Source organism: Tamandua tetradactyla, chromosome 17, assembly GCF_023851605.1.
Source record: "Tamandua tetradactyla isolate mTamTet1 chromosome 17, mTamTet1.pri, whole genome shotgun sequence".
Lineage (NCBI taxonomy): Eukaryota > Metazoa > Chordata > Mammalia > Pilosa > Myrmecophagidae > Tamandua > Tamandua tetradactyla.
The window spans coordinates 26045395-26072404 of NC_135343.1; the positions used below are offsets into that span (position 1 = coordinate 26045395).

General features: G+C 37.8%; 1 protein-coding gene across 2 annotated transcripts in view; it reads right to left on the minus strand.

The window, feature by feature from the left end:
* Window positions 1–27010, minus strand: part of ASB3 (ankyrin repeat and SOCS box containing 3) — a 173761-nt gene that overhangs the window by 145206 nt on the left and 1545 nt on the right. The window lies entirely within an intron of this gene.

A 27010-nucleotide genomic window follows, 5' to 3' on the forward strand; every position in this document is an offset into this window, starting at 1 on the left:
TACAAAAAAGGGAAGTTAAACCTAAAATGATTATAGAACACACAAAAAAAACCAATATTATGAAACTAGCCAGCCACTGTTGCATGTTTTTACTATATAATTTCAGCACGAGGTGTGATGCCCATTTGTTTAGAGAGTGGATACTAACGTTATTTTACATGTGAGTCAATAGCTAGAAGCCTAAGTGACTGCCCAGGGTCACATAGCTCGTAGGTGGTGGAACTGGATGTGAAACCTGGGGCAGCCTGGAGCACATGTTCCCCATATTGTGCAGCACTCAGTAGGTACTTTATCACCCTCAGTTCATTCTCCCTCTGTTCCTCCTTGTCTTTCTCTTCCTGCCTTTTCAACGTAAATGGACTTCCCATCCAGTTTTTCTGGTCATCCACCCACAGCCTCAGCCACCAGGACCATGGTCTCATCCTATATCATCTGCCCCTTCCTGACCTGCTGCCACATGAGTACCCTTCAAGTCTCTTACATGGCATGTTAGGAGCTGCAGGACTCATTCCAAGCCAGTCTGTGCCTGCAGGTGGGCTAAGTTCTTAGCTGCTGCTGCTGTCCTCCCCCACCCTCTTCCTCCTTGTTTCTGCCATCCTCATCTCCTGGGCACTTAACCTTAACAGTGACCCTAGCTTTTAGACACAGTTTCTGATGTGTTAAAGCTTACTCTCAGTTCAAGTTCTAAAATAAGTGTAAAATAGGACACTTTCGGGCTATAAATATTACCTTTGAACATTTACTAAAGAGGCCCATTAATGATGGGTTTTGTGAGTGTGACCCTATGTTGTGATTCCAGTGTGCTCTTCCCTTCCATCTGAAAATCTTGCAGATGGCTGAGCCTTAGGGTCAGTCTCCTTTAGGATGCCTCAACTTCCCAGGCCTACTTTCATTAAGACTTATGTTATTCCATTTTAATATTACCCCTGTAGCTTAAAGTCCTTCCATGTTTTGCTTGTGCTTGTGAAGGTTCAATGTAATGCTATTGTCACCTGGGGAAACTGGCCCAGAGAGGCACGTGAAGGGACCTCATCTCTTTTTCTCTAAATGGGGCAAGCAGAACTGAGTTCAGAGGGTAGGTGACTGCACCCCTTGAAACAGGTTTAGTTTTATAAGAAATTGCAAGATGCTTTTTCAAACTGGTCATAATATTCTACATTCCAATGAGTTCCAATTGCTCTATAACCTCACCAACATTTACTGTTGTCAGACTGTTAAGTTTCACCATTCTGTTGTGTCCTAGTACCTCACTGTGGTTGCATTTCCCCGACTGATGATGTTGAACACTTATTCAGGTCCTTACTTACATTCATTTATCTTCTGAGATGTTTAAATTCAAATCTCTTGCCCATTTATTTTCTTAATGGGGTTTACTGCCCTTTTATCACTGAGTTGTAAGAGTTTTTTACATACTCTGGATCAGTATATTGCACATATTCTCTCTCATCTGGTTTATCCATTCGTTTATGTAACAATACTTAAAAAAAATGAATTCATTAAAATTCATTCTTTTCAGTTATATCATTCTTTGCGTTTTGGCACATACACAGAGTCACAAAACCAACTCCACAATCAAGACACAGAAGAGTAGGAGACTTCCGGGTCAAGATGGCAGCTTAACAATGTGCGCATTTTAGTTCGTCCTCCAGAACAACTACTAAATAACCAGAAACAGTACAGAACAACTCCTGGGGCCACATCAGTGACCGGACACACAGCGTACCCCAGTCTGGAGCAGCTAAACCAGCTGCAAGCCCCCCCAGAACCGTGAGTTCCCCAAGCCGTGGCAGCCAGCATCCATCCCCCACAGGCTGCCTCCCAGAGGGGAAAGGAAAGGAACTTCACTAGCAGCAGGGACTGAGCACAATCAAACGCCAATTGTGGAATTAATTAACAAATTCTGACTACGAAAAATAGGCCCCCAGCTTAGGTGACCCTGGTCAAAGCAGAAGTTGCTTATTTTGCCCCAGTGCCAAGGGGGCAGGGCTGATGGAAAAAGGGGAAAAAAATGGAAGGAAACAGGTTTCTGTGGCTGTGTTTCTACAAAGGCTTGACTGCCTTTGGATACAGCAGCAAGACTTCTCAGGCTGCAACTGCCCCAGGCATAGGCAAAAACAAGCTCGTTTGGGGGCTTGTCTGGAGCTTGTGCCTTTCCCAGGGGAGGGGTGAAGCCCAACTCAGGTGGAATCCCTCCCTCAAAGATGTCAGACACCAGGGCTTGGTAATTGGAAGCCATTAAAACCAGCCTACAACCTCTCCTCTGTCTCCACCATTCCCCAGCAGGGAGAGTCTGCCAAAGTTAAAGGTACCGCATCATCTTATGCTGGTGGGATCTGCAGGCAGACAAGCACCACATACTGAGCAGGATAAGAAAAACAGAGCCCAGAGACTTCACAGGAAAGTCTTTCAACCTGCTGAGTTTCACCCTCAGGGGAAACTGATGCAGGTGACTCTTTCCTCTTGATAGGAGACCAGTTTGGTCTGGGAAAATCTGGCTGGGGTCTATAATACATAAGGAGACCCTCCTAAGGGTGGGGGGGGAGAATGGCACCATACAAGCAGGGCAAGAAACAAGAAAACAAGAACTGAAAAATTCCCCTCTGTTAAACAAAACTTAAGCTAGAGGTCCAGATAAAGTTGAACTGAATGTCAAAGAACAGACAGACAAATTCATCCAGCAAGAAAACCCTAGGTAAAAGAAGTGGAAGCAATCTCCAGAATAAACTAATTAAGGTAATTAAATGCCTAGACACCAGTAAAAAATAACAAATCACACTAGGAAAACTGAAGATATGGCCCAGTCAAAGGAACAAACCAACAATTCAAATGACATACAGGAGCTGAAACAATTAATTCAGAATGTACAAACAGACATGGAAAACCTCATCAAAAAGCAAATGAGGGAAGATATAAAGAAGGCAAGGAATGAACAAAAAGAAGAAAGCAAAAGTCTGAAAAAACAAATCACAGACTTATGGGAATGAAAGGAATAGTAAAAGAGATGAAAAAACAATGGAAACCTACAATGGTAGATTTGGAGAGACAGAACATAGGATTAGTGAACTGGAGGATGGAACATCTGAAATCCGGCAAGAAAAAGAAAATATAGGGGAATAATGGAAAAATATGAGCAGGGACTCAAGGAATTGAAAGACAATATGAAGCACATGAATATAGATGTTGTGGGTATCCCAGAAGGAGAAGAGAAGGGGAAAGGAGGAGAAAAACTAATGGAGGAAATTATCACTGAAAATTTCCCAACTCTTATGAAAGACTTAAAATTACAGATCCAAGAAGTACAGCATGCCCCAAAGAGAACAGATACAAATAAACATACTCCAAGACATTTACTAATCAGATTGTCAGAGATCAAAGAGAAAGACAGAATCTTGAAAGCAGCAAGAGAAAAGCAATCCATCACCTACAAGGGAAGCCCAATAAGACTATGTGTAGATTTCTCAGCAGAAACCATGGAGGCAAGAAGACAGTGGGATGATATATTTAAATTACTAAAAGAGAAAAACTGCCAACCAAGAATTCTATATCCAGCAAAATTGTCCTTCAAAAACAAGGGAGAAATTAAAACATTTTCAGACAAAAAAACACTGACAGAATTTGTGACCAAGAGACCAGCTCTGCAAGAAATACTAAAGGGAGCACTAGAGACAATTACGAAAACAGAAGAGAGAGGTGTGGAGAAGAGCATAGAAAGGAAGACTATGAGTAAGGGTAAAAAGAAGGAAAATTAGATATGATATATAAAATCCAGAAGGCAAAATAGTAGAAGAAAGTACTACCCATGCAGTAATAACACTGAATGTTAATGGATTAAACTCCCCAATCAAAAGACATAGACTGGCAGAATGGATTACAAAACAGGACCCATCTATATGCTGTCTCTACTCAAAGGACATGAGGGCAAGGACACAAACGGACATTTGCACACCAATGTTTATAGCAGCATTATTTACAATTACCAAGAGATGGAAGCAGCCAAAATGTGCATCAACAGATGGTTGGCTAAACAAACTGTGGTATATACATAAGATGGAATATTATGCAGCTGTAAGACAGAATAAAGTTATGAAGCATGTAACATCATGAATGGACCTTAAGGACATTATGCTGAGTGTGATTAGCCAGAAACAAAAGGACAAATACTGTATGGTCTCACTGATATGAACTGACATTAGTGAATGGAATATTTTGTTGGTAACAGAGACCATCAGGAGATAGAAATAGGGTAAGATATTGGATAATTGGAGCTGAAGTGATACAGATTGTGCAACAGGACTGAATATAGAAACTCAGAAATGGACAGCACAATATTACCTAACTGTAATACAATTATGTTAAAACACTGAATGAAGCTGCATATGAGAATGCATATGAGTGTATATGAAAATGATAGAGGGAGAAGGGCTGGGGCATAAATGAAATCACAAAGAAGGATAGATGATAAAGATTGAGATGGTATAATCTAGGAATGCCAAGAGTGTATAATGATAGTGACTAAATGTACAAATTTAAAGAATGTTTTTGCATGAGGAAGAACAAAAGAATGTCATTACTGCAGTGTGCTGAAAATAGATGGTAATTAACATTTTAAAATTTCAACTTATGTGTGAGACTAAAGCAAAAAATGTTTATTTGGTACAAATTTATATTTTGACTAGTGCATCTCCTAATATAACTTATGTAAATAGTTGGTTGAACACCTCAAGTACACGGAACTTTGGGTAGGACATGAGATTTTGTTGGTTTGTCCAGGTAATGCCCTTATGAATCCCAGAGTGATATGATCAGAGAGTGGAAAAGTATTTGCAAAGTCCCCTTCGGGGAATGGTGAGAATGGGGGAAAACTCAACTTCCCCAAGTTGAATTCCTGATATTCTCACAAGCAGCGTGGACAACCAAAGCTATAGGCTGAGCCCCCAGTCTTGGGGTTTGTTCATACGAAACTTAACCCCACAGGGGATAGGTCAAGCTTACTTAAAATTAGGCCTAAGAGTCACCCCCAAGAGAACCTCTTTTGTTGATCAGATGTGGCCTCTCTCCCCAGCCAACATGACGAGCAGTCTCACCACCCTCCCCCTCTCTGCATGGGACATGACTCCCAGGGGTGTGGCTCTTCCTGGCAACATGGGACAGAAATCCCAGAATGAGCTGAAAACACAGCATCAAGGGATTGAGAAAACCTTCTCCATCAAAAGGGGGAAGAGTGAAATGAGACAAAGTGTCAATGGCTGAGAGATTCCAAACAGAGTCAAGAGGTTATCCTGGAGGTTATTCTTACACATTAAATAGATATCACCTTGTTATCCAAGATGTAATGGAGAGGCTGGAGGGAACTCGCTGAAAATGTAGAGCTGTGTTCCAGTAGCCATGTTTCTTGATGATGATTGTATAATGATATAGCTTTCACAATGTGACTGATTGTGAAAACCTTGTGTCTGATGCTCCTTTTATCTATCTTGTCAACAGATAACTAGAACATATAGAATAAAAATAATAAATAATAGGGGGAACAAATGTTAAAATAAATTGTTTGAAATGCTAGTGATCAATGAAAGGGAGGGGTGAGGGGAATGGTATGCAAAATTTTTTTTTCTGTTTTTGTTTTATTTTTCTGTTGTCTTTTTATTATTTCTTTTTCTGAATTGATGCAAATGTTCTGGGAAATGATCATAATGATGAATATGCAACTATGTGATGATATTGTGAATTGCTGAGTGTATGTGTTTGGAATGTTTGTGTTTCTTTCTTGTAATTCTTTCTTTAATTAATAAGATTTTTTTAAAAAAATAATTTAAAAAAAAAAGATACAGAAGAGTAAACCCTCCCCAGCTCCTTTGTGTGCCACATTATAACCAGTGACTCCCCTGATTCAAGGTGCCAGTGTGCAACCCTTGGATGGAGTCTACTTTGTAACCTAGTTTTCTTTTACAAATTGTGCTTTTGGAATCCTTTCTAAGAACTCTTTGCTCAACCCAGATACACAAAGATTTTCTTCTGTATTTTCTGCTGCAAGTTTTGTACTTTTAGCTTTTTGAGCCATTTGGAGTTAATTTCTTTATCAGATGTGAGGTATGGGTTGAGGTTCACTTTTCTGCAAGTGCATATCCAGTTGTCCCACACCGTGTGTTGGAAAGATTATCTTTTCTCCACTGAATTGTTTTGCACCTTTGTGAAAAATTGACTGATCAAATTTGGGTGGGTCTGTTTCTGCACTCTCTGTTCTGGACCACTGACCCGTTTATGTTTACTGAAGGTTTAGTGAAAGAATTTTTTTAGTTTGAAAAAAGTTCTAAAAGGAAATAACAGACCAAATTTCTCTAAGGAATATAGATACAAAAATCCTCAACAAAATACTTGCAAATTGATTGCTTCCTTTTGTAGTGAGCACCAAGCCTCTTGGGCTTTTTACTTTTATCACAATCACAGTTACTGTATTTTCCCACTTACAGAGGGGTATGTATCCAAGGCTAAAGAACTCGACACACATAAGACATAGGTCTGTAAAATTCAAAAGAATACAACTAGTATTTTAAAATAATATCCCCACCTATATTGACACCCCTTTTCAACATGAATAAATTAGAATGACCATAGCCCCAAGACTTTTATAGATTGGGAACAGGATCAAAGGAAGAGAAGGTATAACAGAGAAGACAGGATTTAACAAACAAATATGACTGCTTAACCACTATACTGATAATTCTTTTTAGCTTCCAGTGTTTTGGAACAGCTGAAAGGAGAAACCTGAAAGTGTGGAATGGAAATCCATACCAAACTTTGAAATCTGTTCTGCAACTACTTGTAAAAATGTACTTTGAAAATCATTGCTTTTTTTTTTTGTATATATGTTATATTTCACAATAAAAAAATAAATAAAAACTTGCAACTCGAATCCAGCAGTACATTAAAAGAATTATATACCAAGATCAAGTGGGGTTTATTCCAGGTATGCAAGGTTGTTTCAACCTAAGAAAATCAACTAACATACTGCCCACATTAACAAATCAAACTGAGAAAAAACACCTGATCTCTCAAATGACTCAGAAAAGGAATTTGATGAAATCCAGCCTCCTGTCCTGATAAAATCATTTCAAAAGCTAGGAATAGAAGGAAATTTCTTCAACATGGTAAATGGCATACATGAAAAACTCACAGCTAAAAAAATTGTACTCAATGGTGAGAGACTGAGTATCTTCCTCTAAGATCAGGAACAAGATAAGGAAGCCCACTGCCACCAGTCATTCAACACTGTGCTAGAAGTTCCAGCTAGAGCAAGAAAAAGTAATAAAAGGCAACCAAATCAGAAAAGAAGAAATAAAACATTATTTTAATTTTATTTATTTTATTATTCACTATTTTTTCACATGATCCTATATTTAGAAAGCCCTGAAAAATCTACAACAAAGCCACTATTTGCTAATACACAAGTTCAACAAAGTGGCAGTGTATAAAACCAACATGCAAAAATCAATAGTGTTTCTACACACCAGTAATGAGCAATCCCAGAAGGAAATAGAGAAAAAAATTCCATTTACAGTAGCAAATAAAAGATTCAAATATTTAAGAATAAACTTAACCAAGGATGGAAAGGCCCTATACTTAGAAAACTACAAAACATTACTAAAAGAAATCAAAGAAGCCCTAAATAAATGGAAGGACATTCTGTGGTTCATGGACTGGGAGGCTAAATGTCATTAATATGTCAATTCTACTTAAACTGATTTACAGATTCAAAACAATCACAATCAAAATTTGAACAGCCTACTTTGCAGAAATGGAAAAGCCAAATGATCAAATTTATTTGGAAGAATAGCCAAAACATCTTGAAAAAGAAGAACAAAGTTGAAGAACTCACACTTCCTGATGTTAAACCATATTACAAAGCTACAGAGGTCAAAATAGCATGATACTGGCATAAAGACAGATATATTGAACAATGGAATCAAACTGAAAATTCAGAAATAGATGCACAAGTCTATGATCAATTGATTTCTGGCACGGCTGTCAAGACCACTCAAGCTGGGACAGAACAGTTTCTTCAATAAATGGTGCTAGGAGAATTGAATATCCATATGCAAAAGAATGAAAGAGAACACCTATCTCCCTCCTTATACAAAAGCTAAATCAAATGGACTAAACATCTAAATATAAAAGTCTGGACCATAAAACTAGAAGAAAATATAGGGAAGCATCTTCAAGATCTTCTGGTAAGTAGTGGTTTTTAGGCTTTACGCCCAAAGCACAAGCAATGAAAAAAAGAACAGATAAATGGGACCTCCACAAAATTGAATACTTCTATGCCTCAAAGGACTTTCTCAAAAAGGTGAAAAGGGAGAAAATATGTGGAAGCTACATATCTGATAAAGATTCAATATCCAGAATCTATAAAGAAATTCTACAACTCAACAATAAAAAGACAAACCATCCGATTAAAAATTGGGCAAAAGACTTGAAGAGACATTTCTCCAAAAAGGAAGTTCAAATGACTAAAAACACATGAAAAGATGCTCAACATCACTACCTAAGGGATACACAAATCAAAACCACAATGAGATATTATCTCACACCTACTACAATGGACGCTATTAAACACAGAAAAAAACTACAAGTGTTGGAGAGGATGTGGAGAAACACGAACACTAATTTACTGCTGGTGGGAATGTAAAATAGTACAGTTGCTGGACTATTATACTGGAGACAGTTTAGCAGTTCCTCTGGAAGCTAAGTACAAACTTCCATATGATCCAGCAAACCCGCTACTAGGTATTTACCCAAAAAAACTAAAAGCAGAGTCTCAAATAGATATGAGCACACTGATGTTCATAGCAGCATTATTCACAATTGCTAAAAAACGGAAGCATCCCAAGTGCCCACTGATCAATGAATGCACAAATAAAATGTGATATATACATACAACAGAATAGTATTCGATCATAAAAAGGAATGAAGTCCTGATACATGCAACAACATGGATGAACTTTGATCATGTGGAATAAAAGAAGCCAGCCACAAATGGACAAATAGTGTATTATCTTACTAATTTGCAAAAATTACAATAAACAAACCCATAGAATCAGAATCTAGAATGCAGGTTACCAAGAGACAGGTGGACACAGGGAATGGGAAGTTAAGGGTTAAAATGTACAGGGTTCCTATTCAGAAAGATGGAAATGCTTTGGTAATGGATGGCAGTGTGGTAATATAACACTGAATGCAATTAATAGTGCTGAAAAATACATCTGGATATGATTAAAAGGGGTAAATGTTAGGTTGTATATACGGTAAAAGAATAAAATTTTAAAAATAATTCCGAACTACCATACACAAATTGTGAGCCCTAAGTTAAAACATGAATTTTAATTAATAGTACAGTTGTAAAAATGTGCTATCATCAATTGTAACAAATGACACACACCAACACAGGGTGTTGTTCTCGGAGGGGTGGATGTGCAAATCCTATATTTTATGCATGATTATTCTGTAAATCTACAACTTCTCTAATTAAAAAAGAGAGAGAGACTTTGAGATACAACAATAAAATACCGGACAAAAACATTAATTTCATCCTGAATGGAAAAAAAAAGTTAAATAAAAGACATTCTGGGTGTTGTTTGTAAAAACTGAAATCATTGTTATTTTTCTAAAATGTGATTGTGATATTATATCAACTCATGTAGGAGTGTCCTTATTGTTAGTCATTGACTTTTATAATGTCTAAGCCAAGTGTTTCGTAGAACACATCACATTTTGGATTTGTTTGATTACTTTATTATTAGATCCAGGTTTGGCAAGAATACTATACAGGTACTGTTGTTTACTTGAAATATTAAAAACTGATTGTTAAAGAAAATTAATGAATAAAAATATAACCAAATTTAAAGCTTGAGATTAAAAAGAAGAAATATTCTAACTTGATTTAAAATCAAATTTCCACTCTTCTTTCTTTTTCCTTGAACTTAAGAAAGGAATACAACTGTCATAGTTGCACCAATACATTTGTTGGCATTCTGTCATCTGTGTATATGTGTTATATTCTAATCACAATGTCTGCAAACCAACGGGTTTTTCCTTTTCCTTTCTTTTCTTTTTCTTCAAAGTGTACCCCAAATTCTCTTCTTTCTTATTATTACAAAGTAAATTATATCAAATAGAGGAGTTGGAAGGGGAAAATAATCAGTAAAGGAAATTAAAAGAAAAGGGAAATTATGACTTTATAGCCACTGGAGTTAATCAGTACTGTATAACTACAGACTGCATATCAGTTGTTAAATTTTTTTTACTGATTTGGCCCTTTATACCGTCAAATGAGAAACAATAATGAGATTCTGGCTAACTTTTTAACTCAAAGCCTGACTGGTTCTAATTTCTGACTCATAAAAATGTCAACTGGGAAAAATGAATATAGTTGTATTTGGCCCTATATATATCATTTTACATATGTGTATGTATGTGTGTGTTATATCGGAACATGTTATTAACCTCTCTTGCGACTCAATTTCTCACCAGTAAAATGGAAAAAACAATCATATCTATGTTTTAGGGTTATTATGAAGAATAACTCAATTAAATTATTTTATATGTAAAAAGTGTTCTTTGTGTATTACTTAGACATAGATAGTATCTTTTAAATGAACAAAATACATAATATATTTGAAATTTATAATAGTTCTTACATCATATGTTTATGATGTAAGATCTTTGGGGTGGAAAAAAATTATCTTTATTTTCTCCATTTAAAGATAAGAAAACTGAGCTATAGGGAAGTTAAATAACTTGCCCAGGCTTACTCAACTAGTAGGTAGTAGAGCTGGGATCAGACCCTAAATCGTTTGGTTCCTAAGCCTCTGCTCCTAACCACCTAACTATTCAGTTGTACAGAGTTTGCATATAATTATTTACCTAAACATTCCTTTACTGTTGGAAAATCAGGTTTATCCTGCTACAGAAAATGAAATTGTGGCATTGATTGTATATCAATCTTTATGTAACAGGGCTTTTATTTCTAAAAGAGAATCCAAAAAGTAGAATTACTAGGCCAAAAGTTTTGCATATTTTTAACTTAAACAGAAATCATCTGTATTTAAAGGCTTGTAGTAAGTCTATGTTGTCCTTTTATGGTCTCTAGATGTCCTGTCTTACTAGAACCTCTCTATTTCAATTATATAAATATTCTAATTTCCTCAAAGCGATATGTATCTTTCACTCAGAATTTACGTTTTGAATATTTTAGAGGGGATCCAGTTGGTTTTCTTCAACATGGAAAATTATACCAGCAGTATACATTAACTGAAATATCCTTTTTTTCCACCCCAATGAAACATCACCTTTGTCATATGTTAAATTTCCAATGTCATTCTATGAAGTTAGAACAAGCATAATCCATAAGATGACCCTCACTTCTGACACTTCTAACACCAATTCCAAGTTCAGGGGTCTGTAAGATCACCCTCAAGTTCGATAAATCACTACTACAGGTAAAGAATGCAAATTCAAATCAGCCAAGGAAAGAGGTACATAGGGCAGAGTCCAGGAAAGTTACCAATGTGTAGCTTTCAGGGGTCCTCTCCCTATGGAGTCTTAGCATTATTTTCCCAGCATTGGTGTGTGACAATATGAGTCACAGAACTGTCAATTAAGGAAGCTTATGCAAGCCTTGGTGTCCAAGGTTTTATTGGGCCTCCATCACGGAGGCATGACTGACTGCCCATGTGCTTATCTCAGTCAAGATGATACCATGTGACCCAAAATCCCGAAGTTAAATCTCATTGTTAGACATCTGGTGTGGTCAGTCCCCACTTAAAATAATCCTTAGACTATTCATGTGACCCAACGCCCTCAGGCAAACACGCTACTATCAGACATGACATTCAGGAGCTTAGAGATTATCTCCCAAAGCTGAGGGCCAAGGCCAGACTTCTTTTTGGGCAAGTATAAATTCTTTTACTACTCAGGCGACTCCTCGGACTCTAACCAAGGCGCTCTTACAGTAAGATGACCATATGTCTAACATTTGGAGAAGCTATTATGAAATAGGTATAGATTTAAAGAACCAATCCATTCTATAAGGCCATTACATATATTTCCTCATTTTGGTGCCAATTTGATTACTTGTTTCTCAAACCCTCAATCTATCACTATTTGTACCTTAGGATAAACTTGTGCAGGACTCATTTTCAAGTCTTCTTTCTTTACTCAAACCAAACAAATCCTGATGTTTATATATGCGTTGTGTCCATGCTCTTCCATTCACCTAAAGGGACACTTTCCCAACTCTTTAAGCCAAATCCAACCATATGATAAAATCCTATATAGACTTCTGGAAAGATGGCCAAATAGAGTAGCTTGAGATCAGCCCTGCTTCGCAGAAAAGTTAGAGAAGGGACAGGAGGGCAACTGAGGTGGCGATTTGGGTGCAGATGACCTGGGAGAGCCTTCTGCACCACATGGGGGGAGCCCTGGTTGCAGAGGCCAGGGAACTGAAAGGCAAAAAGTTGGAGCCTGATGTGGAGGTTAGTGCACAGACAGGAGCCCCAAACTAGGAAGTAAGCCAGGCCGCATTCCTTGGGCACACTACCCTCACCAGTGCAATCCCATGACCGGTGACTCACCCCACACCCCATGCACCTGAACCCCATCACATGCTCCCATTCCCTATGCTCCAGGCATCCCCATCCTACCAGCCCCCAGTGTGCATACCTGTCTCACACCCCTACCCCAAGGGCAGTCCACCCCACCTCTCCTGCACTCTGCCCAAGGACCACCTCTCTCTCCCTGTTCCCTGCAGGCTGTTGCCAGCACATAAAGGCTGCGGGCACTAACCTCCATACCTAGGATACCACTGCTCCCTGAACCTGACCCATAGTGTCACACAGCCTAATTCCACTCTGCCTGAGCTCTGTGCATCCATTTATGGTACTCCGAGGTCCATGCATACACATGGGCCCCCCCAATCACATCATTCATCTTTGGGAACCACACTTTACAACAGTCCTAGAACGGTGCATATACACAGTCCTCAGTCACATTTCCAACCTCTGAGAAAGAGCTGACCTGTGCAGCCAATTCCAGAACGCATAACACCGAACTGCTGCCATAGCTCTACACATGCACAAAAAGGGCCCCATGCCTTAGACCAGCACACACCAGGCTTATATCCCCCAGACCAGTGCACCCGCACAGCTACATCCTCCCAGGCCACTGGGCACCGATGTTCACAAACATCAGCGTAACATCCCAAAACTGTGCCTATACCTGCCCTGAAACAAATTACTATACTGAGTGCCCCACCTCGTGCCCTGCTCCCTACTGTACAACCATCCCGTAAACACAAGGCCTTAGACTACTGAAGGAGTCCCAAAGTAAATCAATCAAGATATTATATGCCACGAAGACAGCAGAAGATAATTAAGCATATCACAATGCAGACAAATATAGCCCTGCTTAATGACAAAATAAAAACACCAGAAGAGACACAGACATTGGAAAAACTAATCAAAGATGTTCATACAACCCTGCTTAATAAATAAGTAGGATAGCAAATGACATAAAGGAGATCAAGAAGAAAGTAGAATAACATAAAGAGGAATTTGAAAGAATAAATAGAAAAACAATGGATCTTCTAGTTTGCTAGCTCCCAAAATGCAATATACCAGAAACAGAATGGTTTTTAAAAAGGGGAATTTAATAAATTGCTAGTTTACAGTTCTAAGGCCGAGAAAAGGTCCCAATTAAAACACCTATAGAAATGTCCAAGCTAAGACATCCAGGGTAAGATACCTTGGTTCAAGCAGGCTGATGAAGTTCTCAAGTGAGAAGGCACATGGCGAGAATAATCCATCTTAACAACCACTCTTGATCACTCAAGATCACATGAAGATGACATCAAGATGTGACTCCCTAAGTCACATCTCCAGGGAGATGATCTAATTACAGTTTCAAACATAAAGTACTGAATAGGGATTAGAAGAAATGGTTGCCTTAACAAAAAGGGATTAGGATTAAAACATGGATTTTCTAGGGTACATACATCCTTTCAAACCAGCACTATGGATATCACAGAGATTAGAGACTCTGTTGACCAAACAGAAAACATACCAGAGGCACACAACACCAGATTTTAAGAGACAGAAGAAAGAGTAAGTGATATAGAGGACAGGATAATTGACTTCAAAGACTCAAAACAACAAATGGCAAAAAAGATGGAAAAAATTGAATGGGAACTCAGGAAATGATAGACAAAACAAAGCGCACAAATATAAGAATCACTGGTATCTCAGAAGGAGAAGAGAGGAGTAAAGGGCTAGGAAGAGTAGTTGAGGATATAATGGGGGAAAACTTCCCAATCCTCATAAACGACATAAATATATAAGTCAAAGAAGACCAAAGAACTCCAAACAGAATAAATCCAAAAAGGCTTTCCCCAAGGCACATACTAATCAGTCTGCAAAATGCTGAAGAGAAGCAGAAAATCCTGAAAGTGACAAGAGAAAAACAATCTACTACATACAAGGGAAATCAAATTAAGACTGAGCTCAGACTACTTAACAACACCCTGGAGGTGAGAAGGCAATGGTATGATATATTCAAGATCCTAAAAAAGAAAGACCTCCAGCCAAGAATTCTGTACCCAACCAAACTGTCCTTCAAAACTGAGGGAGAGATTAAAGTTTTCAAAGAAAAAGAAGTCCTGAGGGAATTTGTCAACAAGAGACCAGCCCTACAAGAAATACTAAAAGGAGTTCTGTCAACTGAAAAAAAAAAAGACAAGTGAGGGAGGTCTGGAAGGGGGCACAGAATTGAAGAGTACCACTAAGGGTAATTTAAAGAATACAAAGTGAAAGAAGGAAAAGAATATACAGATCTGACAAATAAAATAAAAAAGATAAGATGGTGGAATCAAGAAAGGCATTTTCAGTAATAACTTTGAATGTTAAAAGACTAAATTTACGAATTAAAAAATACAGATTGGCAGAATGGATTAAGAAACATAATCCAGCTATATGCTGCTTACAAGAGACTCATCTTAGACACAAGGATATAAATAGATTGAAAGTGAAAGGATGGAGAAAGATTTTCCAGGCAAGTTGTAACCAAAAGAAAGCAGGAGTAGCTATACTAATAACAAACAAGAGAGACTTTAAACGTAAAGACATTATAAGAGACCAAGAAGGACACTATATACTAATTGAAGGGTCAGTTCACCAAGAAGACATAACAATCATAAATGTTTATGCTTCCAATCAAGGAGCTTCAGAGTACATGAGACAGACATTGACAAAACTGAAGGAAGCAATAGATGTTTCAACAATAATAGTACGAGACTTCAATACAGCACTCTCCTCTATAGATAGAGCAACCAGACAGAAGATCAACAAGGAAATAGAGAAGTTAAATAAGTTGACAAATGAATTAGCCCTAACAGACATATATAGGCTATTACACCCCAAAACACAGGATATATGTTCTTCTCTAGTGCTCATGGAACATTCTCCAGGATAGATCATATGCTGGGGAACAACACAGGTCTTTATAAACTTAAAAACACTGAAATAATTCAAAGCACTTTCTCTGATCACAATGGAATGAAGCTGGATCTCAATAACCACCAAAGAGTGAGAACATTCACAAATATATGGAGATTAAGTAACATACTTTTAAACAACCAGTGGGTCAAAGAAGAAATTGCTAGAGAAATCAGTAGCTATCTGGAGTTGAAGGAAAATGAGAATATAACTTATCAGAACGTATAGGATGCAGCAAAGGCTGTGCTGAGAGGGAAATTCATTGCCCTAAATGTCTCTATTAAAAAACAAGAAAGAGCAAAAATCGAGGACTTAACAGCACACCTGGAAGAACTTGAGAAAGAACAGCAAACTAACTCCAAAGCAAATAGGAGAAGAGAAATAACAAAGATTAAAGCAGAGATAAATGAATGGGAGAACAAAAGAACAATAGAACGAATCAATAAAACCAAAAGTTGGTTCTTTGATAAAACCAATAAAATTGATGGGCCACTAGCAAGACTGACAAAGAAAAAAGAGAGAGGATGCAAATAAACAAAATCAGAAATGAGAAGGGGTGCATTACCACAGATTCTAAAGAAATAAAAGAAATCATTAGAGATACTAAAACAATTATATGCCAACAAACTAGACAACTTAGGTGAAATGGAAAAATTCCTGGAACACACAAACAAGCTACACTGACTCAGGAAGAAATAGAAGATCTCAATAAACCAATTACAAGTAAAGGGATTCAATCAGTCATCAAAAATCTCCCTACAAAGAAAAGCCCAGGGCCAGATGGCTTCACAAGGGAATTTTATCAAACTTTCCAGAAAGAACCGACACCAATTCTGCTCAAACTTTTCTAAAAAATTTAGGAAAAAGGAACTCTACCTAACTCACTTTATGAAGCTAATATCATTTTAATATCAAAACCAGGTAAAGATGCTATAAGAAAGGAAAACTACAGGCCAATCTCCCTAATGAACATGGATGCAAAAACTCTCAATAAAATATTAGCAAATTGAATCCAACAGCACATTAAAAGAATTATACAGCATGACCAAGCGGGATTTATACCAGGAATGCAAGTGGTTCATTACAAGGAAATCAATTAATGTAATACAGCACATTAACAAATCAAAAGGGGAAAATCACATGATCATCTCAATTGATGCTGAAAAAGCATTCGACAAAATTCAGTATCCTTTTCTGATAAAAATACTCCAAAAGATAGGAATCAACAGTAACTACCTCAATATGATAAAGAACTAAAACGAACCCTGCTCAAACTTTTCAAGAAATTGAGGTAAAAGGAACTCTACCTAACTTATTTTATGACGCTAATACCATTTTAATACCAAAATTAGGTAAAGATGCTATAAGAAAGGAAAACTATAGGTCAAGCCCCCCAATTAACATAGATGCAAAAATTCTCAATAAAATATTAGCAAATTGAATCCAATAGCACATTAAAAGAATTATACACCAGGAGCAAGTGAGGTTTGTACCAGGAATGCAAGGACAGTTCAACACAAGAAAATCAATTAATATAATACAGCACATTAACAAATTGAAAGGGAAAATTCATATGATCATCTCGATTGATGCTGAAAAGGCATTTGACAAAATTCAGCATCGTTTTGATAAAAACATTCCAAAAGACAGGAATCAAAGGTAACTACCTTAATATGATAAAGGGAATATATGAAAAACCAATAGCCAGCATCATACTCAATGCAGAGATACTGAAAGCTTTCCCCCTAAGATCAGGTACAAGGCAAGGATGCCCATTTTCAGCATTAATCAATATCATGCTAGAAGTTCTAGGTAGAGCAATCAGGCAGGACAAAGAAATAAAAGGCATCCAAATTGGAAAGGAAGAAGTAAAACTCTCATTATTTGCAGATGATATGAGAAATCTACAGCAAAGTTACTTGAGCTAATAAACAAATTCAGTAAGGTGACAGGATATAAAGTTAATGTGCAAAAATCAGTAACATTTCTATATACAAGCAATGACTTAGCTGAGGAGTCAGTTAAGGAAAAAATTCCATTCAAAATAGCAACTAAAATAATCAAATACTTAGGAACGAACTTAACTAGGGATGTAAAAGACCTGTACACAGAAAACTACATGACATTGCCAAAAGAAATCAAAGAGGATCTCAATAGGTGGAAAGACATTCCCTGCTCATGGATAGGAAGGCTAAATATAGTTAAGATGGCAATTCTCCCCAAATTGATCTACAGATTCAACACAGCACTAATTAAAATTCCAACAACCTACTTTGAAAATTTGGGAAAGCTAATTAGCAAATTCAACTGGAAGGGAAAGAGACCCCAAAATAGCTAAAAGCATCCTAAAAAAGAAGAACAAAGTGGGAGGATTAACACTTCCTGACGTTAAAACCTATTATAAAGCCACAGTGATCAAAACATCATGGTATTGGCACAAAGATAGAAGCACTGACCAATGGAATCAAATCAAGAGTGCAGAAATAGACCACCAAATAAATCTATGGGTCAACTGATTTTTGACAAGGCCCCCAAATCCTCTGAACTGGGACAAAATAGTCTTTTCAATGATTGGGCATGGAAAAACTAGATATCAATGGCCAAGAGAATGAAAGAGGACCCCTATCTTACACCCTACACAAAAATTAACTCAAAGTGGATCAAATACCTAAATATAAGAACTAGCACCATAAGGAAAATGTAGGGAAATATCTTCAAAACCTAATAATAGGAGGTCGCTTCCTAAACTTTACACCCAAAACACAACCAAGAAAAGAAAAAAATAGATAAATGGGAACTCCTCAAAATCAAATGCTTCACTTCCGGGTCAAGATGGCAGCTTAACAACATGTGCATTTTAGTTCGTCCTCCAGAACTACTAAATAACCAGAAACATTACAGAAAACTCCTGTGGTCACATCAGTGACCAGACACACAGCGTACCCCAGTCTGGACCAGCTGGACTGGCTGCGAGCCTCCCAGAACCGTGAGTTCCCAAAGCTGCGGCAGCCAGCGCTCCTCCCCCACAGGCCGCTTCCCAGTGGGGAAAGGAAAGGACTTTACCAGCAGCAGGGACTGGGCACAATCAAATGCCAATTGTGGAACTAATTAACAAATTCTGACTACTAAAAATAGGCCCCCAGCTTAGGTGAACCTGATCAAAGTGGAGGTTGCTCATTTTTGCCCCGGCGTCAAGGCGGCAGGACTGACAGAAAAAGGAGAAATAAAAAAGAAGGAAACAGAGGTTTTTGTGGCTGTGTATCTACAAGGCTTGACTGCCTCTGGATACAGTGGCAGGACTTTTCAGGCTGCAACTGCCCCAGGCATAGGCAGAAGTGAGCTCTTTTGGGGGCTTATCTGGAGTCTATGTCTTCCCCAGGGGAGGGGTGAAGCCCCAACCAGGTGGAATCCCTCCATCAAGGAATTCAGACACCAGGGCTTGGTAATTTGAAGCCATTAAAACCAGCCTACAAACTCTGCTCTGTCTCCACACGCCCCCAGCAGGGACAGTATGCCAGAGTTAAAGGTACCGCATCATCTTATGCTGGTGGGATCTGCAGTCAGACAAGCGTCACATAATGGGCAAGATAAGAAAAAACAGAGTCCAGAGACTTCACAGGAAAGTCTTTCAACCTGCTGGGTCTCATCCTCAGGGAAAACTGATGCAGGTAACTCTTTCCTCCTGATAGGAGACCAGTTTGGTCTGGGAAAATCTGGCTGGGGTCTATAATATCTAAGTAGACCCTCCTAAGTGTGTGTGGGGGAAAGGCACCACACAAGCAGGGCAAGAAACAAGAAAACAAGAACTGAAAAAATCCCCTCTGTTAAACAAAACTTAAGCTAAAGGTCCAGATAAAGTTGAACGGAATGTCAAAGAACAGATAGACAACAAATTCATCCAGCAAGAAAACCCTAGGTAAAAGAAGTGGAAGCAATCTCCAGAATAAACTAATTAAGGTAATTAAATGCCTAGACACCAGCAAAAAATAACAAATCACACTAGGAAAATTGAAGATACGGCCCAGTCAAAGGAACAAACCAACAATTCAAATGACATACAGGAGCTGAAACAATTAATTCAGAATGTACGAACAGACATGGAAAACCTCATCAAAAACCAAATCAATGAATTGAGGGAAGATATAAAGAAGGCAAGGAAAGAACAAAAAGAAGAAACTGAAAGTCTGAAAAAACAAATCACAGAACTTACGGGAATGAAAGACACAGTAGAAGAGATGAAAAAAACAATGGAAACCTACAATGGTAGATTTGGAGAGACAGAACATAGGATTTCTGAACTGGAGGACGGAACATCTGAAATCCGATAAGAAACAGAAACTATAGGAAAAAAATGGAAAAATATGAGCAGGACTCAGGGAATTGAAAAACAATATGAAGCACATGAATATACGTGTTGTGGGTGTTCCAGAAGGAGAAGAGAAGGGGAAAGGAGGAGAAAAACTAATGGAGGAAATTATCACTGAAAATTTCCCAACTCTTATGAAAGACTTAAAATGACAGATCCAAGAAGTGCAGCATGCCCCAAACAGAATAGATTCAAACAGACATACTCCAAGACATTTAATAATCAGAATGTCAGAGGTCAAAGAGAAAGAGAGGATCTTGAAAGCAGCAAGAGAAAAGCAATCCATCACCTACAAGGGAAGCCCAATAAGACTATGCGCAGATCTCTCAGCAGAAACCATGGAGGCGAGAAGACAGTGGGATAATATATTTAAATTATTAAGAAAAAAACTGCCAACCAAGAATTCTATATCCAGCAAAATTGTCCTTCAAAAATGAGGGAGAAATGAAAACATTTTCAGACAAAAAAATCACTGACAGAATTTGTGACCAAGAGACCAGCTCTGCAAGAAATACTAAAGGAAACACTACAGACAGATACGAAGACAGAACAGAGAGGTGTGGAGAAGAGTGTAGAAAGGAAGACTATGAGTAAAGGTAAAAAGAAGGAAAACTAGATATGACATATAAAATCCAGAAGGCAAAATAGTAGAAGAAAGTACTACCCATGCAGTAATAACACTGAATGTTAATGGATTAAACTCTCCAATCAAAAGACATAGTCTGGCAGAGTGGATTAAAAAACAGGACCCATCTATATGCTGTCTGTACTCAAAGGACACGAGGCCAAGAACACAAATGGACATTTACACACCAATGTTTATAGCAGCATTATTAAGAATTACCAAGAGATGGAAACAGCCAAAATGTCCATCAACAGACAGTTGGCTAAACAAACTGTGGTATATACATAAGATGGAATATTATGCAGCTGTAAGACAGAATAAAGTTATGAAGCATGTAACAACATGAATGGACCTTAAGGACATTATGCTGAGTGTGATTAGCCAGAAACAAAAGGACAAATACTGTATGGTCTCACTGATATGAACTGACATTAGTGAATAAACTTGGAATATTTTGTTGGTAACAGAGACCATCAGGAGATAGAAATAGGGTAAGATATTGGGTTAATTGGGTAATTGGAGCTGAAGTGATACAGACTGTGCAATAGGACTGGATACAAAAACTCAGAAATGGACAGCACAATACTACCTAACTGTAATATAATTATGTTAAAACACTGAATGAAGCTGCATGTGAGAATAATAGAGGAAGGAGGGCTGGGGACATAAATGAAATCAGAAAGAAAGATAGATGGTAAAGATTGAGATGGTATAATCAAGGAATGCCCAGAGTGTATAATAATAGTGAAATGTACAATGTACAAATTTAAAAAATGTTTTTGCATGAAGAAGAACAAAGGAATGTCATTATTGCAGGGTGCTGAAAATAGATGATAATTAATACTTTAAAATGTCACCTTATGTGTGAGACTAAAGCAAAAAATGTTTGTTACAAAATTCATATTTTGACTAGAGCATTTCCTAACATAACTCATGTAGACAGTTTGATTGAAAGTCATAAGTACTTGGAATCTCAGGTAGGACATGAGATTTTATTGGTTTGTCCAGAGTGATGCCCCGATGAATCCCAGAGTGATTTGATCAGTGACTGGAAAAGTATCTGCAAGCCCCCTTCGGGGAATGGTGAGAGTGGGGAGAAATTCAACTTCCCCAAGTGGAATTCTTGATATTCTCACAAGCAGTGTGGACAACCAAAGCTATAGGCTGAGCCCCCAGTCTTGGGGTTTGTTCATATGAAACTTAACCCCACAAAGGATAGGTCAAGCCTACTTAAAATTTAGGACTAAGAGTCACCCCCAAGAGAGCCTCTTTTATTGCTCAGATGTGGCCTCTCTCCCCAGCCAACATGACGAGCAGTCTCACCACCCTCCCCCTCTCTGCATGGGACATGACTCCCAGGGCTGTGGACCTTCCTGGCAACGTGGGACAGAGATCCTGGAATGAGCTGAGACTCAGTATCAAGGGACTGAGAAAAACCCTAGAATGAGCTGAGAATTAACATCAAGGGATTGAGAGAACCTTCTCGACCAAAGGGGGAACAGTGAAATGAGACTAAGTGTCAATGGCTGAGAGATTCCAAACAGAGTCAAGAGGTTATCCTGGAGGTTATTCTTATGCATTAACTAGATATCACCTTGTTGTCCAAGATGTAGCGGAGAGGCTGGAGGGAACTGCCTGAAAATGTAGAGCTGTGTTCCAGTAGCCATGTTTCTTGATGATGATTGAACAATGATATAGATTTCACAATGAGACTCTGTGAATGTGAAAACCTTGTGTCTGATGCTCCTTTTAGCTACTATATCAACAGAAGAGTACAACATATGGAATAAAAATAAATAATAGGGGGAAGAAATGTTAAAATAAATTTAGTTTGAAATGCTAGTAGTAAATGAAAGCGAGGGGTAAGGGGTATGGTATGTATAATCTTTTTTTTTTCTGTGTTATCATTTTATTTCTTTTTCTAAATCAATGCAAATGTTCTAAGAAATGATGAATAGGCAACTATGTGATGATATTAAGAATTACTGATTGTATATGTAGAACAGAATGATATCTTAATGTTTTGTATGTTAATTGTTTTAATTAATAAAAAAAGTTAAAAAAAAAATCAAATGCTTCTGCACCTCAAAAGACTTTGCCAAAAAAGTGAAGAGGCAGCCCACTCAATGGGAAAAATATTTGGAAATCATATATAGGACAAAGCTTTGATTTCTTGCATATACAAAAAAAACCCATACAACTCAACAACAAAAGAACAAACAACCCAATTACAAAATGGGCTAAATATATGAATAGGCATTTTTCTAAAGAATAAATACAGATCACCCTACACCTATAAGAATGGCTGCTATTAATCAAACAGGAAACTATAAATGTTGGAGAGCATGTGGCGAAATTGGGACACTTATGTACTGCTGGTGGGAATGTATAATGGTACAGCCATGATGGAAGACTGTTTGGTGGTTCTTTAGGAAACTAAATATCGAGCTGCCCTATGACCCAGCAATAGCACTACTTGGTATATACCCAGAAGAGCTGAAAGCAACGACACAGATATTTGCACACCTATGTTCACAGCAGCATTATTCACAATTGCCAAAAGATGGAAACAAACCAAATGCTAATCAACAGACGAGTGGATCAACAATTTGTGGTATATACATATGTTGGAATATTATGCAGCAATAAGACAAAATGACGTCCTGAAGCACATGACAAGATGGATGAGTCTTGAGGACATAATGTTGAGTGAAATTAGCCAGACACAAAAGGATAGATACTGCATGATTCCACTTTTAGGACCACAGTAAAGGTATAATCAGAGGCTTATAATACAGAACATAGGGGACTTAGAGATACACAGAAGCTAGATATGGGTGAACCATTAGCTAATGAGGTTGAACTCCAATGTAAGGGAATACATAGGAGTGGAGATGATTGTCTAGTGGGTCTAGAAGTAATATTATCATATTGAAAATGAACAAGATTGAAAGGGGTTGTATAGACCTATGTGTCCCACTGATTAACACTAGAAATATGAATTAGTTCTCACAAGAATTACTTCAAAGATATGATTCTTGTATAAAAGAGTGTTTAAGCCCGGGGCACAGGGGGAAAACTGCTTTGCATGCTAGAGCTATGTTCAAAAGGAAACCATCAGCACTACCACAGCAACAGCAGAGGTAAATAATGGGGGGAGTGAAAAGAGTTAAGAGGAGGTTTAGATTTCCTATTTGGCAAGGGTGTGTTTATTGGTTTTCTTTTTTTTGGGAACAATGAAATTATCTAAAATTGATAACGCTGATGGACTGTGGACTTTGGGTCTTTTACATGATGCCCAATGAATGAAGGTGGCTGAAGGATGCTGTAACAGAGAAGTAGATTGGTGATCGATAGTGTATACTTATGAACGAAGGTTGTGCTGCTACAAAAAGGAACAAAGCCATGAGGCATGCAACGATGTGAATGAATAGGTGGGACATTTGGTGAGACAAAAGAAGTCAGAAACAAAAAAACAAGAATGGTATGGTCACCTTTAGAAAATGCTCATTAGAAAACAGGGCCTAGATTGTAAGCTTTTAGAGCAGACACATTAAGTGTCTCATCACCCTGAGTGGTGATTATAATTTCTGGATTTTGAGAGGTTGTTTTATATATATAACCTGATATTTAGAGATAAGAATGAACAGGTTGGCGTTAAAGTAATTCAGAACATGGGGTAAGGAAGACAGTGCATATATTTTAGAACCACACATACTCTTTGAGACCAATGGAAGAAAGGTTTATTTGACCCGGAACTGAAATTTTCTGTAGTGCATAGTCTAACTCAACCTATCTGTATAGGTCATTTGAACAACAGAAACACAGGGAGCACAGAATAAGAAAGAGGTCCTTTAATCCTGCATAGATTATTTGTAATGCCTGGAAACACCCTAGAGTATAGTAAGCAGATAATCAAAAAGTATTGGCAAAGTCCCCCTGAGGGAGCGGAGAAAGAATATGGAACTATTAAATCTTACCATCAGGGAATCCCCCGATACTGTGTCAAACTTGAGGGACACCCAAATCAAACCCTCAATCATGAGGTTTACTCTTGTGAAGCTTATGTAGATAGCGGAGAAGCTTAGACTACCTACAGGCATGCCTAAGAGTTACTTTTGGAGGACCGCTTTTGTTGCTCAGACGTGGCCTCAGTCTCTCTGAGCCCAACTCTGCAAGTGAAATCATTGCCCTTCCCCACTACGTGGGACAAGACATCTGGGGTGAAAGTCTCCCGGGCAATATGGAAGATGACTTCCATGGATGAATCCAGATCTGGCACTGTGGGATCAACAATTCCATCCTGACCAAAAGAGGGAAAAGAAGTGTAATTAATAAAGTATCAGGGGCAGAGAGAGTTCAAATAGACCTGAGAGGCTACTCTGGGGGTTGCTCTTACGTAAGCCTCAGTCAGACCTTGCTACCTATTACCACCTACCAACCCCCATCAGGATCATTCCAGCCAATCCTAAAGAACACCTAGGGCAATATATAAGATTCCACAAGGGTTCCATGCACTAGAATAATTTTCCAGAAACCTATAACCTCCAGATGGGTCCCTGGTTCAGATAAGTCCTGAAACCTAGCCCAGCCTTTCCAGAACATCAGACAGTTCCATCTCCCTACCCCATATTAGTGACAGACCCTTCCAATATTAAAAATTTAGTACTGCCATAGCCCAAACACCTCTAAAGAGAGGTATGGGAAGATGAAAGGTGATGGTGGAGTTATACAGAGAAGACAAAATTTAACAAATGAATATGAATGCTGAATCATTAAATTGATATCTTTTAGTCTCCAGTATTTTAGAGCAGCCAGAAGTTTTAAAACCTAAAATTCTAAACTTGTAACCCATGTCAAACTCTGAAATATGTTCTACAACCAATCGTGGTGCTGTGCTTGGAAATTTATAGCTTTTTTGTATATATGTTATTTTTCACAAAAAAAAAAGAAGGAAAAAAGTTGATTGTGATGATAAAAAAATATTTAAGCCCTCTAACCCCCATATTCTGGAGCAGCTAGAAGGAAAAAATAGGAGAGGATCGTATGGTAGCCCATGACAAACTCTGGGATCTGTCCTGTAACTACTTGTTGAAGAGTGCTATGAAAACTATTTCTTTTTTATGTCTCTGCTTTGCATATATGTTATACTATACAATAAAAAAGTTAAAAAAAAAAAAAGATCCTATATAAATTCCAGAACTATGTTACTGATCTTTCTACCCATTCCTCCTTTCACTCCTTACTAGAAGTAATCAACCTCTCATTTAAACGTCTGCAATATTTTATCTGTACAGTACCACTCTACAAGTTTTATGTACTAGTTTTATCTCCCTTTCAAGGGAGCAGCAATTTCATAGATTTGACATATATCTAAGTTATCTTTATACCCTTAGGATAACCTAGGATGGTATCTTCAAATCATATTTGTTGGATACAGAAACAGATGACTACATAATTTGCTTGATTTCTTCCCAGAACTGTAGTTCTACAACTAACTGAAAATTGCTACTTTTAAGACTAACTTACATGTATGTACTAAAGGGTACCTTTGCTAAATAAAGGGGATCTTTTCTGAAATCTAAGGACTAGAAAGTTAAATTAAATTTAAAATTGTACCACATTTACATGAGAAAAATGTCAAAAGATTACTAAATGAAGTAATGTTGGATATTTTTTCAAAGTAACAGTTTCCAGGCTATGTCTTATGGTTAGTGAAAATTTAGGACAACCTTCAACATCTTTACATTCAAAGTCCTCTAAAATTTTAATAGATGTGCGCAATGATGACATCAAAGCAAGGTAAGATTGTTAAGTGCCTTATGAATCACCAAAGATATAATATAACCAGGACTACTTACATTATGGGCAGAACAGGTATTCACCCAAATGGCAAACTTTTTTGAGGGCTTGAAAGGTCTTCCTGCCTGCCCCTAAACTTCTTCCCACTCAGTGGGTCAAAATCCTTTATTAATATTCATGTATTTCATTTAGGAGTCTATATCAATTGTTCTCAACCAATTTTGCCCTCCATCGCACAAAGGGACATTTAGCAATACCAGCAAACATTTTTGGTTGTCACAACTGGGAGAGGGGCGCTACTGGTATCTAGTGGATACAGGCCCAGGATGTTAGTAAACACTGTACAATGCACAGAAAAGTCCCCCACAACAAAGGATCATTCAGCCAAAAATGTCAATAGTGGCAAGGTTGAGAAACCCTGTTTTATACTCTGCTAAAAGGCAAAAATATATTGTTCTTCTTAATATTCACTTAGTGAGTCCCCCTCGTCAATCCAAAAAGCCACACCAAAAAGTCCTAATGAACCATGGAAGAGGATTATGCTTGAAATGCACTTCTCCACCTGCCTGATGAACTCCTATAAATGATTAAAACCTCAGTTATAATGTTACCTCTCTTGAAAGGTCTTTCTTGACAACCCCAGAGGTTCTCACTTCCATCCTTTTAACTTCATTCTAG